This window comes from Crotalus tigris, unplaced genomic scaffold (genome assembly GCF_016545835.1).
Source record: "Crotalus tigris isolate CLP2741 ecotype Arizona unplaced genomic scaffold, ASM1654583v1 scf7180000018548.2558034, whole genome shotgun sequence".
Classification (NCBI taxonomy): Eukaryota; Metazoa; Chordata; class Lepidosauria; order Squamata; family Viperidae; genus Crotalus; species Crotalus tigris.
The window spans coordinates 1,810,075-1,819,249 of NW_024097071.1; the positions used below are offsets into that span (position 1 = coordinate 1,810,075).

At 41.6% G+C, this 9,175-nt stretch overlaps 1 protein-coding gene across 8 annotated transcripts in view; it reads right to left on the reverse strand.

Moving 5' to 3' along the window:
• AGBL3 (ATP/GTP binding protein like 3) overlaps positions 1-1,919 on the reverse strand; it is a 51,491-nt gene extending 49,572 nt beyond the window's left edge. For 2 of the 8 annotated variants that reach the window (XM_039354129.1, XM_039354128.1), the window contains exon 1: positions 917-1,913. The gene's annotated coding sequence lies outside the window, so the exon portion shown is untranslated. Of the gene's footprint in view, positions 1-851 lie in introns of all 8 variants that reach the window. The other 6 variants (XM_039354131.1, XM_039354130.1, XM_039354123.1 and 3 more) reach the window with 5 other exon arrangements.
• Positions 1,920-9,175: the final 7,256 nt, after the last annotated feature.

Sequence of the window (9,175 nt, forward strand, 5' to 3'; positions counted from 1 at the left end):
TTGGTTGTTTTCTTTCATTACTCAAATAGGTAATATCTTCAGTGCTAGGAGGGAGTGGGGTTTTCTCTATGCTTGCCATGTCAGTGTTTGGTGAAAGTGTTTTTAGTGGTTCCTTGATTAGGCTGTTGTTTACTGCTAACTTGTTTATCAGAGTGTTGGGTAATGAAATATCTGCAGGAAAACAGCTTAGAGAGCACCAAGGACACCACAGTTCAACTGTGAGCTATAAAGATTCTTTTCTATCGAAAGCAATATGCAGACAAATACTTTAAGGAAATGTTTCTCAATCTAAGTACCTTTAAGATATGTGAACTTCAACTCCCAGAGTTGTCCAGGAAATTCTAGAAGTTAAAGTCCACACTTCTTAAAGTTGCAAGATTGAGCAACACTGCTCTAAGATTTTCCTCTTTAATAAATCATCAACTCTGCAAAAATACTAGTTAAATAATTTCTAAGTAGTTTCTGCTAGATGGAAACTGATCATATTAAACAGATGGATTTATTACATCAAAATGGGGGGTTTTCAGCAACTGTGTAATGTACAATAACTATGTAATGTAATTATTTCAGGAGCCATGTAATGTAATTATTTCAGGAGCACAACTTGAAGGAATCGTTAAGTCCTATTTAGTTGAACGTAGAAGATTATGGCTCAAGATTCAGTAGATGAGTCTGGAAATTATCTCAGATCATAACCCATCAATCAGATCCTCCCTCCCGAATCTCACTTGCATTCTGAAGAATTCAAAAGTTTGCATGCTATTACTTGACAACCTGCTTGGCTTCATAAAGCTATTGCCTTAATGTGGGGGTGTGTGTGGAATTCACTGCCTGCGATGCTTTTTCGTTACCTGCTGCTCACTTAGAATCATTTGAGCTCAGCGATGCACACTTCCACCGTGTTCTGTTCCCTCACCTTTGTATAGACGCGTGACTGCTGATTCCCGAGTGCTGCGGAAAAAAGAGGAATCCCTAACCTCGCATGGCTAAATGTCAATTTCGACCTTAGCATCCAGCCCGCAGCAATGTCAAACCGCTGCGCTGTCAGGGCGTGGCCTCGGCACCCTCTCGTGGTCCGTGATGGCGGCGCTGCCGTGAATTCCAACGAGGAGGGCGTTGCTATAGCAACTCCGAGCGCGCCGGTTCTTTCCTGGAATCATTCGCCTTTTCCGCGCCTTCTTCCGTGAGCGGCCTCGACTTGGAAAAGCAACCCCGCTCTCGCGTCAGAAGAAACGAGAAATAGATGTCTCCGCTTTCCCCCTTAAAACAGGCGTACCACTCGAAGCAGAAAAGGAGAAGAGAGGGAAATATTTGAATACCTTTTTCTTAATTGGCTTATACTCTTTGGTCGCACTGCGCCCTGTTTGCAACTCTGCTACCTACTTAGAGCAAGTTGGTGAAATCGCTTCCCAGGAGCACAAAAGGGGGAAAGATTGCCGAGAAGTGCGCTTACCTGCATACTGGCATTGTGAAGATTCTGGATTTCCCTCTCAGCCTTCCTATCCTAGTAAGATCCAAAAGAGATTGACCAAAAAGTTCATCTCGGGTCTGAATTCCTATGCAGTGAAAAGGAAAGGGCTTGCAACTTCTGGTTGTAGTTATCCACGTTTCTGCACACTGAGATAATCGGCCACCTGTACAAATACAGAGCCTATCATGCTTTTATATTTATATGGAACAGATACATTACCTGAAAATTTAGGGGAGAAAAAAATTGTGTATATATGTATTTTGGTTCTGACTTTAGAAGCATTTGGCACATCTGCACTGACAATTATACTGTCAATTATATACCTATAAATACATCATGCGTGACATAATTTTTGGAATGTGTAAGAAATTTGAACCCGCCCACAAACTCATTTCCCATTGTTTAGGTATATATAGAAAGTAAACACTGAAATAGATTTGGAAAGAGTAAGGACTTTGATTAAATGGAAATGTTGCTAAGCATAGAACTGTTGAGTAAACTTGCAGCTGTTTCTGCTGTTATCTTTTTTTGTGCTTGTGATTTTACATCACATTTTAAAATCAGCTAAATTGAATAGGAATAAGATTGTGACTGAAAGACTACTAATTCTGAAATATAGTAAATATCTTTAACAAGTAACGTTAAATTTAGCTTTAGTAGTGTAATTTGCTTGCTTACTGTAGCTAAACTTGGAAATTATATTTCTAAAGCGTTAGTATGGATCATTTAAGAGCAAAGATTTAATATTTATGATTCAAAAAATATAAATGTGTGAGAAACATGTTTTTAAAGACCTTTGCAGCTTGTTCTCATATATAGCCTGCCAAAGGAATAACTAAAATTATGAAATTTAGAATCTGCCAAGCTTCCCTCCCATGGACAGAAGACAATCCATGGGAAATGTGAATCAGTAATCCATAGCTTTCAGTAAATGAAAAGAAACGGGAGCTGTCTTATTCTGCTCATGAATATTTTGAGAATAGTTACTTACAAGTTCACATCAATTTAAATCAGATTGTTAAAATGTAATCATTAACTGCACAGCTTTAGATATTAGATAAACAGTAAAACCAAATCCACACTTTGGTTCCCTATGTAAGCACAAGTGTTTAATTTGCTCATTTGCAATTCTGAATGATTCTTTCTCTTGGAGCCTAACAGAATTTATGATTTGAGGTCAGTTTAGGATGCATTGTCGATGAGGTATTGCTTTCTTATCATAGAATACAGCTCAGAAACCAGCTCAATGAAGATTTTTTTTGCATGTGCCATTATAATATACATTTCTTTTTTTTCTGGCATTCTTTAGATATGTTGAATTATTATTTCCATAATAACCACTGAATTATGGGAAATGTAGTGAAGCATATCCAGAGGACTCAAGTTTAGGGAGACTGAACACACTTTCAGTAGTTCTTTAGCATGCACACTGTTGGATAATACTGTATGTATACAGTACAAAAGAGGTTAGGGAGGCAGTTTTATAAATTATTTATCTTAACACTGGTGGTTTCCATGGTAATACACTTATAATAATGGCATAAGATACTCCAGGGAGCCTTGTGATCTGATATCCATTATATATACACTGCTCAAAAAAATAAAGGGAACTCTTAAACAACACAATGTAACTCCAAGTCAATCACACTTCTGTGAAATCAAACTGTCCACTTAGGTAGCAACACTAATTGACAATCAATTTCACATGCTGTTGTGCAAATGGAATAGACCACAAGTGGAAAGCATAGGCAGTTAGCAAGACATCCCCAATAAAGGAGTGGTTCTGCAGGTGGTGTCCACAGACCACTTCTCAGTTCCTATGCTTTCTGGCTGATGTTTTGGTCACTTTTGAATGCTGGCAGTGCTTTCACTCTTGTGGTAGCATGAGACAGAGTCTACAACCCACAAGTGGCTCAGGTAGTGCAGCTCATCCAGGATGGCACATCAATGCGAGCTGTGGCAAGAAGGTTTGTTGTGTCTGTCAGCATAGTGTCCAGAGCATGGAGGAGCTACCAGGAGAAAGGCCAGTACATCAGGAGACGTGGAGGAGGCCGTAGGAGGGCAACAACCCAGCATCAGGGCTGCTACCTCCACCTTTGTGCAAGGAGGGACAGGAGGAGCACTGCCAGAGCCCTGTAAAATGACCTCCAGCGGCCACAAATGTGCATGTGGCTGCTCAAACGGTCAGAAACAGACTCCATGAGAGTGGTATGAGCGCCCAAAGTTCACAGGTGGGGGTTGTGCTTACAGCCCAACACCATGCAAGACATTTGGCATTTGCCAGAGAACACCAAGATTGGCAAATTCGCCACTGGCATCCTGTGCTCTTCACAGATGAAAGCAGGTTCATACTGAGCACATGTGACAGACGTGACAGGGTCTGGAGACACCGTGGAGAACGTTCTGCTACCTTCAACATCGTCCAGCATGCCGGTTTGGGTCAGTAATGGTGTGGGGTGGCATTTCTTTAGGGGGCTGCACAGCCCTCCATGTGCTCGCCAGAGGTAGCCTGTTGCCATTAAGTACCGAGATGAGATCCTCAGACCCCTTGTGAGACCATATGCTGGTGCGGTTGGCTCTGGGTTCCTCCTAATGCAAGACAATGCTAGACCTCATGTGACTGGAGTGTGTCAGCAGTTCCTGCAAGACAAAGGCATTGCTGCTATGGACTGGCCCGCCCGTTCCCCAGACCTGAATCCAATTGAGCACATCTGGGACATCATGTCTCACTCCATCCACCAATGCCACGTTGCACCACAGACTGTCCAGGAGTTGGGGGATGCTTTAGTTCAGGTGTGGGAGGAGATCCCTCAGGAGACCATCTGCCACCTCATCAGGAGCATGCCCAGGCGTTGTAGGGAGGTCATACAGGCACGTGGAGGCCACATACACTACTGAGCCTCATTTTGACTTGTTTTAAGGACATTACATTAAAGTTGGACCAGCCTGTAGTGTTTTTTTCCACTTTAATTTTGAGTGTGACTCCAAAGCCAGACCTCCATGGGTTGCTAAATTTGATTTCCATTGATAATTTTTGTGTGATTTTGTTGTCAGCACATTCAACTATGTAATGAACAAAGTATTTAATAAGAATATTTCATTCATTCAGATCTAGGATGTCTTATTTTTGTGTTCCCTTTATTTTTTTGAGCAGTATATGTGTGTGTGTATACATACATACACACACACACACAAACACGGATGGACGGACAGACAGCATAGCATAGCATAGCATAGCATAGCATAGCATAGCATTGCATAGCATTCATTGATTCATTTGGAAGATCTCTGTTGTAATTGTATCAAATTTCTGAGTAAGCTTTCATAAGATTCTTGTAATGGAAGTTGATGGTAGAGGATATTAAACACCTACTATATATGTTAGGATACACTCACAACTGCGTAATATAATTAGAAAACATAATGACATTCGCAGGTTATAGGTATTAACAAATTTTTTGTTCTTGATGAATCTGAAGGTAATGGAGGCAGATTTCTGACTCCCCCCGCCGTCATTTCTATGCATAACATATAGGTTTCTTTGGAATTAATTACCTTACCCTTCCCTGTCTTTCTATCAGTGTACATGAGGAATGTGTTATTGAAATGAAGCATGTATCAGTTTTTAAAAGAGAATTCAATCCAAGCATTACTGCAATTTTTAAGACAGATTTATAGTAAAAGAACAAAGGCATATTTATATTCTTATATTTATATTCTTAACTAGATTTATACATATTAGAAGATAAAGCTATGATTGAGATACCATTACCTCTTAGGTAACTGAGAACAAGAATTAAGACAGGAATTTTATTTATTAATTTTTTTGCAGAGAAATATTAGTTGAACTATAATCCTAAACACATTTATGTGAAAAAACCTCTATTTTTCAATCTATGTGATTGATTTCCAATTCATTTCAGTGTGTGTTTGGATTGCCATATAAAAATATAGCAGGAAATAGAGGATTCAGAGAGCAGAGAAACCAGGAATTTCAGGGGAAAATAGAATAAAAAGTATAATTAGAAATTATAAACTAAAAACATTTAAAAATGCAAGTAAATTTTACCTAGAAGCCAATTAGTAACTGAATCAGAGATGCATGTTCATTAGTAACCATGTATATGCAAATTAATGGCTTGCTGTTTGTAAATTGCCCAGAGTCACTTAGGTGAGATGAGCAGTATAGAAATTTGATGAATAAATAAATAAAATAGTCTCTGACAATCCATATCCTTCTCTAAAAGGTACAAATCAAAATTAGCAATAACAGGGAAAAAAAAATACCCCCAAAATATGAGACAGTGAAATATTATAACATACTTCATCCTGAATAACATATAGAAGGCATTTAAGATGAAACTCTACACTATATAGAAATCTTTCAGTTCAATGGTTTACAGACTTTTGTGGCCATGCTGCTAATTGGACAGCAGTTCATTTCCAGATCCAGCATATGAGATACAGAAGATTGGCTGGCCCTTTCCTCTGATTTGCTATTTATTTGTTGTCATTAATAAAATAAGATATAGATGAACTTGCTGTCCTTCAAATATTGCTAAAGTGCAACTCTCAAGAGCTTCTATCAGCATAGATGATGGTGAGGGATTCCGGGAGTTCTAAATCAGCAACATTTTCAACCCTAAGGCAAAGATTCATCCTAGAATTTCCTGGGCCAATTTCAAGTGTTCTCAGTGAATTATAAAAAAACAATAACACAGTAAAGCTTAGTGGTGGAATAGAGCTGGGGAAATATATAATAATCATCATCAGATAAATAGCAATATTTACTGGAATTGTGTACCACCATAGCAAGGGTTAAATGGGGTAGATGAGCAACAGCAATAATAATATAAACAGCCATGAGATATCAAAGATAAGATAGAGGAAACAATGGGTAATAATTCTGTTTCCATAAATAAATGGAATCTCCAAATGGATAGGTCCTATACTATCAATAAAAAGGCATTGTGCCACTATTCTGCTTTTCCTTTTCTTAATGGACATTTTTCTGGCAAGGAAGAAGATGTAGGAAATATAGGAGAGATAAAAACAAAAGATTATGAATATAATCTGTGAATATAATCAGCCATTTGAGAGTAACTGCTGTGTCTGGAAGCATCAATAGAAACAAATCATTTGAGACCATTGAAGTCTATATGCTACAGTACAGCTTAGCTGGTTCACAATAAAGGGGAAAATCATACCTATAAGTCAGAACCATGCAAGATTCTATTTCATGCTGAATATGTGTGGTAAAGTAAAATAACTTAAGTAAGGTCATTAGTATTGATGGTGCCTGTTATGTCCTGAGCCTGTGCAAGCAGGCTCGGGGCATTGCAAATGGTCCCGGACAGGTGCAAGCTGCTCGGGACCAGACAGGCTGTCGCCAGTACTTGTGCGCATGCGCGGGTGCTGGCGCGCCAAAGTTGCAGATTGACCCGGGAAAGGCCTATAAAAGAGGCCGAGAGTTTTGGGCGTTGTCGGCATCTTCTAACTGTAAGCTGAACCACAGAATAAAAAGTTCCTGAGAACTACAACTGCTTCTCGTGTCTTGCCATTTCGCGAAGGACGCAACACAGGCAATGAGGATGGGATGCCTTACATCAACAAGAAAGGTGTAAGCTTACCCGAGTGAGTCCGGAGCGGCAGGAACGGCGTTGACCCGGCAGCTACCTGCCAATCCAGCGTGCATTCAGGGGTAGACTGGCTGATAGACCCTTCCTGATACAAAAATGGCAAAGATTGGAAGGCTTTCAGAATTCGACGTCTCACATCCAGACAGGTGGGAGTCCTACATAGCCAGGGTCGAAAACTACCTCAAGGTGAACCAAGTGAGGGAAGATAGCCTGAAGGCAGCCACCCTGCTGTGCGTTTGCGGTCAAGACGCATTCGAAATCGCTGAGAACCTTGCAGCACCTGTTCCTCTAGAGTCTGTCAGCTACGCAGATCTAAAGAAGCTACTGAAGGAGCACTTCCAGCCTAAGATGTCCGTCATCGCGTGGCGCCACACCTTTGAGCAGAGGGATCAACGACCCGGAGAATCGGCCAAGGAGTACATCGCCGCATTGAGGAAAGCCACCAAACATTGCGAGTTCAAGGACCTCGAAGAACGACTGAGGGACAGATTCGTATGCGGGCTAAGGCATCGAGAGTTACAACAGAGACTTTTTGCTAAGGAGGACTTGTCATTCCAAGATGCCTTGAGAGAGGTCACCGCAGAAGAAGCAGCGGGTGGCGCCATCAAGAACATGCGGCCGATCAGGAACAGTCCAGATGCTGCATCCGTGCACCGGGAAGAAGTCCAAAGAAACTCTGAGGAGGATCCGGATGAGGAAGTCGACTGTCTCCACCCTATGAAGGAAGGGAAACAGAAAGGAAGCTCTTCAGCTCTCCACAAGTGCATCGGTTATGGAGGTCGTCACAAGAGAACCGACTGCAAGTTCCGCTCCGCTATCTGCAGGGCGTGTGGAAAACAAGGACACATTGCAGCTGTGTGCCTGGGCCGTCAAAAGGTACAACCTCAGGAAGAATTGCGCCTGAAAGGTACCAGGGTTCCCAGCCAGAACAGGGTGGGTTTTTGCGCTTCGCGAAGAAGCATCTATAGGACAGGCACACACAAGCCCATTCAGAAAAAGCTGTCACTTAAGGTGAAGCTACAAGGGGTTCCATTGACTATGGAACTGGACACGGGGTCTGCACTTTCGATCATTTCTATGCATACATTTAAGAAGATTTGTTCTGGCAGTGGAACCCAGGCCAAGTTGAGGCCTTCTGACATTGTGCTAACAGATTTTCAAAATTCCAGAGTGTGTGTTAACGTACAGTATAAGGATTTTGAGGGTCCACTAGACCTATTAGTAGTAGAGGGTGAACGAACGAGTCTCATAGGACTCGATTGGTTTGAGGCCTTGGGGATACACGTCACAGGGCTCAACAGCCTACAAACACTCGACCTACAGGAAGTCTGCAAAGAATTTGCAGATGTTTTCAGCCCCCAGCTGGGCACATTCAAAGGACCCCCTGTGTCATTAAACCTAGACCCCACTGTCACTCCCATTAGGATTAAAGCAAGAAGGATCCCTTTTGCTTTAAAGAGTAAAATTGACACTGAGTTGGATAAACTGATCCAATAAGGAATTCTAGAACCTGTTGACTCCAGTCCCTGGGAGACCCCCATTGTCACGCCTCTCAAGGCAAATGGGGACATTCGCATCTGTGCTGATTACAAATGCACTCTGAATAAGGCATTGCAGCAATATGCCTATCCTGTTCCTGTGGTCAGTCATATCCTGGCCTCCCTCAAGGGGGGGTGTGTTTTTGCAAAGCTTGACCTAGCTCAGGCATATCAACAGCTGCCTGTTGATGATGATGCTGCTATAGCTCAGACTATTGTGACCCACAGAGGGGCCTTTAAGGTAAAAAGGCTACAATTTGGAGTAAATGTCGCTCCTGGGATTTTCCAAAGCGTAATGGAAAACACACTACGGGGTATACCAGGGGTTTGCCCCTATTTTGATGATGTCTTAATTGCAGGAGACTCCACACACACTTTAGCTGAAAGGCTAAGGGCTGTCCTGTTAAGGTTCAGGAAAACAGGCCTCAAACTTAAGAAGGACAAATGCAAAATTGGGGTGCCTTCTACTGAATTTCTGGGGTTCAAAATTGATGCTGCTGGGATTCACCCTGCTGAATCCAAACTAA